This window comes from Pelmatolapia mariae, linkage group LG14 (assembly GCF_036321145.2).
Source record: "Pelmatolapia mariae isolate MD_Pm_ZW linkage group LG14, Pm_UMD_F_2, whole genome shotgun sequence".
NCBI classification, from domain to species: domain Eukaryota; kingdom Metazoa; phylum Chordata; class Actinopteri; order Cichliformes; family Cichlidae; genus Pelmatolapia; species Pelmatolapia mariae.
The window spans coordinates 35,633,980-35,644,086 of NC_086239.1; the positions used below are offsets into that span (position 1 = coordinate 35,633,980).

The window sequence follows — 10,107 nt, forward strand, 5'->3', positions numbered from 1 at the left end:
AGACCTTTTTCTCCGCTGACTACAACATTATATTTTCTGCTGTGTCTTTGTTTGGGTGGCTCTCTTTCCTTTTCCCTCGATGCCCTGTCCCTTTATTGTCCTCTGTCACCTGAGCATCAAATATTTTATAAATCAATCACATCATTTCACAAGCCTGAAACTTTTCTCTGGACTGTCGCTTTACCTTTAACCTGTGAATATGCTCAGGATGAATCCTGTTAACATAAACCTGGACTGCCGTACGTCCTTTTGCTGTCCAGCGAGCGGGTTCCTGGACAGTTCATGTTGATATTGTTCATGTTGAAGTCCCTGCCCCTTGTACACAGCCCGTCTTAAGTTAGCCTTCAAGTTCACGCCTATAAAACCAGTATAGCAAGACTTTATGAATCAGCAGATGGAGCTCATAATTTTCCAGGGAAGCACAGGGCACGCTTGAGGGGTCGTCCACTTTGGGCCAGTCGGTGCAACTTCGGGCTGAGCTTTATTAGATCACTGTGGCTCTGTGCACAGATTAAACTTCGTGGCACCTCTGGGCCTGCACAATTGCTCACCTGGTTGAGCTGGCACCCATATCCCAAAAGCTGGAGTCCGGCCCAGAGTACTTCCCAAGTGTCACTCCCCCTTTAAGATAAATTGCTAAAAATAAATCTTAAAAAAAATAATAAACAAAACCCTTGCCCTGTTTGCTTTTTATCTGAATGGATTTATTATATATTGTTTTACATCTCTTTTATCTTTGTGCCTTTATTGTTTTATTCAGACTGCTATAAGGGCGTCTATTTAAAAGAGGGCTTGGGCTTTATCATCTACCCTGTTTACAAAAAAGTGGTAATAAACGGGTGGAGGAGTCAAATAATTTGTTTCACACAGAGGATGAAGTGAGGGGCTGCACCAAAACTGAGTGCAAGACATACAAGCATTCATTTGAACTACAAATAGTGCAAAGTTACTGTAAAAGAATATAAATATGGGCTGTACCTCATAACAAACTCTAATATTTATCAGATAACTGCAGGAGGCAAGGGAAGCTTTAAAAATGCTCCCAAAGTCACCAATTACACCCTCTCAAACACACTCACACACAGTCAACAGGACCCTTTGAGTCACTCTGGTAAGGTCTAACAGACACTGATCAGACACCTGTCAGTCAAAACAGCCACGCCCCTTACTATATATATTGAAATTCAAACAGGTGAGTTATTAACAAATCAACCCTCATTTTCAGAACTTTTATAGTGGAGAGCCAAAAATGAGAGGTTTGGGTTTTTCCTTTAATTTGTCACCCAATGGAATCTGTCAACCACTAACCAATGCAATTTATTAAACTCAGACTTAAGAAGTCAATTTGTTGACAGGTTTATGCAAGAGGTGAAGGAAAGACAACATATTTCATGAGGTGTAATGTCTGCACCCGTTTGAGGACAAACACCTTAAAGACTTGAACACATCTGTTTACATCAGTCTGCTAATAACAGCTGCAGGTTGCTCGTCTTCCTCCTTCCAGCAGCTCACTGTAAAGCCACTGTGTTGTGACGTGACTGTCTGGTATCTACAGACAGAGAGCTTTAACTATGGAGCAATAAGACCAATACCAGCCAGACATGGGTGTGGTTTAATGTGGGCACAAACAGACAACGGATGTGTGACACAAACAGCCCAAAGCAGATGTTGAAACATCGCATGATGTGTGATATCATGTGACATCACAAAAATGCGTGTGGCGTGAAGAATTTTCACAATAATCTGCACCACAGTCCACCTGCCTCACTCTGCCTCAGACGAGATGACATTAATTTAGACTTTCGATGTTTACAGCTTTGTAAAGGCACCCGGAGAGAGATTAAAATCAAACCGGAAACTCAAACGTTAACCATCAAAATGACTTACAATATCCCTAAACGGTTCTTTCGTTATTCTTGAAACGACACCACGCAAACACTTCTATTCTATTTTATCTTTTGTTTGTAGTCGAGTCTTGTTCCACGAGCCACACTACTAAACCCATTCAAAATCTTGCAACAATTTTTAATCGTTGCCTTTATTTTGAAGGGCGGGCCGGATGTGTAAGTGAAAGCTAGCTAGCTTAAAAGATGAAGTTTTGCACGAAGTTTTTTTTTTATTATTCCTAAATCTTGTGATCTTAAGTGAAGGCTAGAGAATCGAAAGCGTGAACAAATACAGAGAGCCCTTTGCTGCAGGGCAGCTCTGTACCACAATATTCATGTTTTTCCAGCGTTTTCTTATTTTAACGCAAAGACTCCAACATTTCTGCGTCCCGTTTGCTAAGGAAAAAAGCGGCAAATTTAATAAAATATATTTGCATGAAAAAAACAACAACCCAAAAGTCTTTAATAAGAGTTCCAGAGTGATTTACGACTGCAGAAGTAACTGCATTTCAGCACCGAGTTAGCTGTAACTAATTATATTCACCTGGAGATGGTTGTGTTTTGGTTCGGGCGCCCTGGCTGCTTCACTCCACGTCCCTCGCTCTTTTCACGGGTGGTTTTGGCGTGTTCTCCCTGCTGTCAGCTCGGTGATGTGAGGACGTTTCTTTTGGTTACTTTGCGACCCTAAAAATAAAAACCACACAGAAACAGGCAGGAGGAGCTTCTGCGCTGCTGCAGTCACACCGACCAGCCCGCCTTCACCGAGGGAGGAGATGCGTTCACGTACCGCTCAGACAAACCATTCCTCTATCCTTTAATCATTTTTGGATTAAAGCGCTAAATCTAAGTAGAAATTGAGGAGGGATAGCACATTTATGAGATAAAAACTTACAAATTAAACGTTACAAGCAAAGTTACAAGAAAAAAAGACAGTTTTTAAAAAGCTGGCAATTTTACAAAAAATACAGTAAAAAAAACGCCTTGATGCATCCTCAATCATCCAGGAAAGTAAATCTCCAAAAGTTGATTCTGTTCATCTGGACGTAGCGTTTTGTGGGCTTGTTCCTTCAGTGGGCTGGTTTCAGTCATTATGCAAATGTACTGTTTATAAGTTTGGGGAAACCTGCAGTCAGCTGAGACTGAAGAAGTCACTTGGATGAGTGACGAAACGTTTCTCCCACAAAACGCTACGTCCAGATGAACAGAATCAACTTTTGGAGACAGTAAAAAAAAGAATATGTCAACCTTACTTTGGAGAAATTGTTTATTTTTAAGAAAAAAGTACAAATATATGAAAAACCTTTAAAATTTACAAAAAATTATAAGGAATACACCCCTAATTTTAATAAACTAACCAAACAAACAAAAAAACTGTTAACTTTACACAAAAAATCTTAACACTATAAACAAAAGACTGAAATAACCATTAAAACTGTAAAATTAAATCAAATTAAAACAAATTCAGTAACAGTAGTTTTATAAATTAATTAAGATCAGACGATTTTTTTATCACGGAATTAAACAAGAAAAACGTCTTACTATGTTTTAAGCTGTAAGTTATTCATAGACGGTTTCCTTCTGGGCTTTTTGTTAAACAATGCTGACCTCTGGTGTCTGTTCCAGTAATTGACATGCGAGAACCGTATACACATTCATCATACTTACTACTACTGCTACTACTACTACTAATAATGAACATTAATATTTTAGCAATATTAATTGAAGTTTTATTTAGTCAAGAAATCCCCTGTCATTAAAATGCCTTCATCAAAAGAATAGAGACCACAAAGACAAACCCCTACAAGGTTAAGCAAACTATTTCAGAAAGAGGTAGCACAACAGAAACAGACAAAAAATAAAGCAAGAACTAGCAAGTAACATGACCTACAAAGACCATACATAATTTTCTTCCTCACAAAAAATACTAGTGAGTCCTTTACCACATTCTTTTTATCTTTTAATTCAAGAGAAGAAAAAGAATAAAGTTTTCATAGACTGGGTGTAGGTGTGTGAGAGACAGATCACCTGAGCTGTGTAGTCAGGCATCACCTGGTGTTCTCTCCAAGGCTGCTGGTTCTCCGTTCTTCTTGCCACGAACTCCTCCAGCTGGTGGATTCGCAGCTCCACCTTCATTTTTAAACCTCTCTTTTGTGTTTCAGATGTATCGCTACATTCTTCCACAACACCTGTGAGTACTGTCACCTCAGTGATTTTACAAAAGAGAAAGTTGATGCGTGTTGCCTGAAGTTGTTGCATTGTTCTTGCAGCTTCACACACTGAGGCACCGCATTCATTACAAACTCATATCCAGGTGTTGCTTTTCTTTGTTTCCACAGTTCGTGCCATTCATCTTCAGTAAACCTTTCACTTTAAAGGAGGTTTCAGGTCACAGTCTCTTCTGTGCTGCCATTCTTCAGATTTACTTCTATACAGTTTTAGGCTTTGCTTGGTCTATTTCATGTTTCATAGGTACCCTCAGCTCAGCTCATTCAGATTAGCACATCTTATTTAGCATGGTCCAGTATTCCACAGTCAAATGTGAATAACCAGCAATTAATCTGTGATTGAAGACACTTTTGCTAAGGCCAGAATGAACTGTTATGGGTTTAGGTGTACTCCCAGCTTACTTTTAGTCCTTTCTGGGGAGCCGTCCATTTGTGTTTATAAAATAGAGGTCAGTGGTACAAAGAATCAAGACTCTGTATATCTGAGGAGGTGGTGCGTACATGTACTGTATCAGTGTAATCAACCACAGGCAGATACCTGTCTGCACAGCGAGAAATAACACAAGCCACAAGCAGATAATTACCCATTTCCTGTGTTCGTTTATAGCAAGTACAGCAGTTTAACGACTAAAGCAGCTCTGTTCAACACCTTACCAGATGTAAAATGTTTACAATTTAAAACTGCATCTTTATTCTATATCTATATATCTTTAAACCCAGCTCACAATGGACTATCTTACTTTGGAACATGAATTCGAGAAAGAGAACACTATGGGGTTAAAGGGGTTAGGGTACTCACTGACCTCACAGTCCATTTACTGTTATTCTGAAGTTGTGTGAGAAGTGCAGGTCGTACAGAAGGCAGGTGAAAACAAAGCCACTGTCAGTGTGACGTTATTAATCTTTAACACCATCACAGGAGAAGACATCCACAGAGTCATGTGAGAAACTGCACTTTACACTTTGCTGGAGGAAACTGTAGCAGCAGCACGAGCATCAGAGCCACGAGATCAGACTTAAAGGGATAACACGACCACATTAGGAAGGAACCACAGCAGGTAAATATGAAACACGCGGGCTCTACTTTAGCTGCTTTATTATTTAAACTGTACTCATAGATTCACTCTTTTTGGTTTGATTTAGTTTGCTGTGAACCAGCTCACTCAACAGTTCACCTCATAAAATAATTTAAAAAGGCTGAGAGCAGAACTGAGATATTTTCTAAAATACTGTCTCACTGTGGACGGTTTGCTATCTGATTTATTCGCACTGACTTGTTTCTCCTAAAGCTGTAGGGGTCCTGTGATGTGTTCAGGTGCTCTTTTATTGTGAGTAAAAAACCTGAATCATCAGTTTAAACAGCTGACTTTGAAACTTTGAATAGAAATGACAGTAAGGTCCTTTACAAGCACTCCTGTTACGCCTTTAACAGAACAGAGTGGCTTTGCATAACTCACAATTTGATATACTCCTGATGCATCTTATTCTGGGTCATGGTGCAGCCAAGATGCTTGCTGTAATTAAATTTACAGCTCACTCAAGTATTTTACTCGCCAGAGCAGGAATTTAATGGAAGTAATGGGACTGCTTCTTTTTTTTGGATCTTGCCACAGTAACTTTGCATGATCCACGATTCACAGTAGTCTTTATTTGATCCTTGCTGTTTTCTATAACAAGCTGTTTTAGCTTCTCGCCCTTTAAAAGCACTGTTTGCATTTACCTTCTAAACTAAAAGCTCCTTACCACAAGCTGGGAATGTTTTCAGCTGCTCTTCTTCTGACTTGCAGGTCTAGCATTCACTTTCTTTCAGCTCCGTTCTGCATCTACATGCTCCACTTTCTTCCTAACTTGAATCATTGTACTTTTACTGGCTGCTGTTTTTAGACTGAATTTGCACACTAAAGAAGCATACATTTAATTTAATGTGCGATCACACACTCGTGTCTTTTACTGCCCTCAAAGTGTAAAAACCAGCTGACTTTTATTTCCTCTGCAGGTTTAAAATGTTAACCAGGTGGTTAACTTTCACAGCCTTCCTCGCCGTCCCAGCCAATCCAGGAAGAGGAGCTACCGGCCAGGGCACTCTGACTGTGGCACCCACCTGCCGGGTCAAAGGTCATCCAGAGGTGGAGCTGACTTTACACTGTGGAGATGGAAAGGATTTAGGTTAGTGAAGACAATCGTCCCTGCCTCCAACTCACTCTCTGCAAAACCAACTTTCAAGAAGTTATTAAATTCCCGTTTCTCAGAGTCTGAAGGCAAACGCCGACTTCTGTTAAATGTAGAAAGCGGTCACGTTCCTGCTGTAAATACTTCAGATTGTACATTAATAGAAACCAATCATTCTGAGGAATCTAAAGTGATAACACTTTATGATAATTTTGGCTAACAATGAAACTTTAATTATTCAAGTATACTAGCTGCTAAATAGCTGGTTTGTGAATCAGAAGCAACTATACAATAAAACACAGATAATGCTGACAGATGTTCACTGTGTTTAAATCAGGTGTAGTAGGTGGATGGGGTTGCCCACTGGGCCTGCTGTGTGTCCCTCTGTGTTGTGTTGCAGGTTCTCAGTAGGTGGAGTTATTTAGTGCACCTGGCCGGCCTCCCTGGAGCATATAAGAGCTGACTGTCTCCATCACACACCCAACATTCAAACACTCATCCAGCTGCTAACACAAACTAACACGCCCAAAGATGTTAACTCTGTTTTTTTTTCTCTTTTGGTTGATAAATCAGAAAATTTGTCTCTCTGGGTCTCTGACATGAGAGAAAACTTTCACTGAACTACGGTACTGAACGTTGGTGGTGTCCCACTTATTATTGTTGATTATCATGTTTATGAAGTGTAACCAATGATTTTTAAAACAGAAAGGCCTTTATTTCAGTTTTTCTTTCTTAAAAAAAAAGCTGTTTAGCTCCTCCCCTTTAAGGCACCTTTCTTCTGACTAGCTACCCCTCACAGAGGGTTTGAAAAGCAGGTGGGTGGAGCTTCTGTGCTTACAGCCATAGCTTTGTGCCCATTTCAATACCGATAAACCATAACTGTTTATAAAAGATGGATGGATTCTATTTATTATTTATTTTGGAACCAGCCTCGAGTGGACGAAAGAGGAACTGCAGCATTGCCACGTGAGACACAAAGGAAAGGTTTTTGTGACACTCTCTCTCTTTTGCTACTCATGAAATCATTACTCCTCACCTGTACCTGCTTCTTCTCTCATATGCAGGTGTGGTCCAGTACTGGCACACCCCCTTTGGAGACCTCCACACTCCTGGTTCCCATGGTAAACTGGACCCCGTCGTCATGCACCATGACGGGAGCCTGCTGGTCCCCAACACCAGTGCTCTCCACAGTGGTCTGTACTACTGCCTCCTGCAGCACAGAGAGGGAACTACACTGTGGCCGTATGAGCTCCACGTCGGTCACGATGGTCAAAACCTTCAGGAACTGGGAGAATACGAGCGAAGCAGCCGCTGTGCTGCGTTCAGGTTCAGGAGGGATGCTGGGTCTGAGGAGGCGAAGCAGGCGGGTGTTTCAGCTGAGCTGTTTGCAGGAGCTGTGGCTGCATCAGTGCTGCTGACCTTTGTGTTGGGATTCAGCATTGGAGCTTTTAGCAGGACTCATGTTCTCAGGTGAGTTCAGGGACTTACGTCATTATTGGTGCCTCTTGAAGAAGTTTTAACCCAAGCTAAATCACCAGCATTGTAATCAATGTATTTTTAAACAAGTATAGAGAAAGACACAAACACTAGATAATCTAAGTGTGAGCCAATGAGAACACCACATGTGGACTGACCCTTTTTACATTAGAGGTCTGTTTTTTCCTCTCAGGTGTTTAGGGGCAGTCAGGGCAAAGCTGCGGTCACCAAAACGAGGACGAAAGCGCCAAAGCGACACAACTGACCACGGCCCCGAGATCAGCATGACAACCCTGCCGCCCACGAACGAGAACCCGGCCTCTGAAAATGACCAGGTGGTGCACAACAACTCTGCGCCTAACCCGTCTCCTCCTGCCAAACCTCAGAGAAGCTTCCGGCACAAACGAGAGGAAGACGAGCCACCAGAGACCACTGCATATCTGGAAGGATGTGACTACAAGGAGGAGGAGGAGAAAGAGGGAAGATGTGCAGAGAACAGAAATAAAGGCAGTGATAAGGAGTTAGAAGAGGGGGAGAAAGAGAGCCGGTTTGGTCGCTTGTATATGATAGGAGAGGATGGAGAGAGTCAAAGTGAAACAGATGAGGATGAGGAGGACAAACATGGAAGCGAGAGCAGGGAGGAGAAGATGAGTATGGTGCAGGAGGAAGAGGAGGCGGTGGCAGGTGAGGAGAAAGATGGTGAGACGGAGATTTCCAGAGATTCTGAAAAGTCATCTTTTGAAAGTGAAGACGAGGAGACAGGAGGCAAAAACCAGGAGGTGATCGATCAAGGAGCGCTGCCGCCCTCCCCACCACGCCCAGCCCGCCGCAGCCGCGTCATCCGCCTGTACCAGTACGACGAGGACGGCCAGCGATATGGCCACCTTCCAGACCCTGGCCCTGACGCTCCTGTCCCCGCCCCCAGATTCAAACAGCGCTCCGTCTCTCTGACGCGCCTCTCCGCCATCATGGCTGCAGCCTCAACAGGGCCACTGGACCAGAGACAACAGGAAGAAGGATAGCGAGCAGACGCCAAACTTCCACATGGACATTTGATAGATGCTACAGAGAGTGGACAAAATAATGACAACACCATGGCTCAAGTCGAGTCCAACTCTACAAACTTTGTTTGGAAGGGTCGCCACATTTAGCGCCACAAACCGAGCCTGCGTTACGCTTTACTGCTACCCCTCAGGACAATAAAGGACAAAGTCTCACACATTCTTCAAGTTTCCAAAGTAAAATAATCAAAGGGCATACCATATAATGCATGAGTGGGGAGTCCATTCTTCAAAAGTTAAATGCTTTCTTTGGCACAGATGTTCAGTGCATATTATTATTATTTGTCATAAGTTATATTTGCAATTTCCACTCATGCTTACTTGCAGATCTGAGTTGCACTGAATTGATTATCTCAGGAAATCTGCAAAAATGTACAAAATAAAAGGACTTTCATGTTTTGAAGTTATTTGTTATGCTGTAAACACCTGAACGAAGCAGAACAGCCATCTCCCAGTGGCTGAACTGAAATGATGCACACCTGTACCTGATATGTTGGGTGTGGAATCGATGTATACATACCCTGAGACTGGACACTGTATTCTTATGAGGTCTGACGGGTGAATCTGCACATGCACTTTTTATATCTGGAAATCAATTTTTGCATAAATTAAAAAAGCTAAAGCCATCATCAAAGTAATGCTATGACTTCATCCTGAATCATCTTTGCATCATGCTGACGAGATAAAAGCTGAAGCTGAACTAGGCTTCACTTTTGTAATACCACTTTGTACCACATGGTGACACAACAAGTAAGTTAATCTTACATATGGCTCGGGTCAAAGTGGTACGTGCCATGTCTGTGTGCATTTTTATTGGGACTGTGGTGACATTTGAAACTAATGAGAACCCTTCCTGCACTAATGCTTGTTCCCATCACATTTACCCAGGTTTCTGCAGAGACTGACACCTGATGGTTTTTGAAGGACAATAGGGGCAAATCTCTAAACTATGAGAAAGTAAAACAGCATAAGACTGATCATATGGACCAGAGGTCACAAGGTGCATTGGCTCAGGCACAACACCTGAAATAGGGCAGCATGGGTGTGAATGGAGGTTAACGCTGTTACCTCAGAGCACGGCCTGGTTTAAAGACATCCATGTTAGGTTAACTGGTCATGTTTGTGAGGTAGATGAAGTCCTTTAAGTGTGAGCAGTTAAACTGTGACTTGTGTATGGATGAAATGTGAGTAAATTACTTACTGCTTCTGAGAATGTCCTCGCTACTTGTAATTTCAATAAAATATGATTAAATCATTATGCTATTATGCTTTCATGTATAAAACAGGACA

At 41.9% G+C, this 10,107-nt stretch overlaps 2 protein-coding genes across 2 annotated transcripts in view; one reads left to right on the forward strand and one right to left on the reverse strand.

Moving 5' to 3' along the window:
• Positions 1–2,537, reverse strand: part of capn5a (calpain 5a) — a 30,352-nt gene extending 27,815 nt beyond the window's left edge. The window contains exon 1 of the mRNA XM_063493139.1: positions 2,431–2,537. The gene's annotated coding sequence lies outside the window, so the exon portion shown is untranslated. The remainder of the gene's footprint in view (positions 1–2,430) is intronic.
• The window catches only part of LOC135933758 (uncharacterized), a 375,148-nt gene that overhangs the window by 249,226 nt on the left and 115,815 nt on the right, over positions 1–10,107 (forward strand). The window lies entirely within an intron of this gene.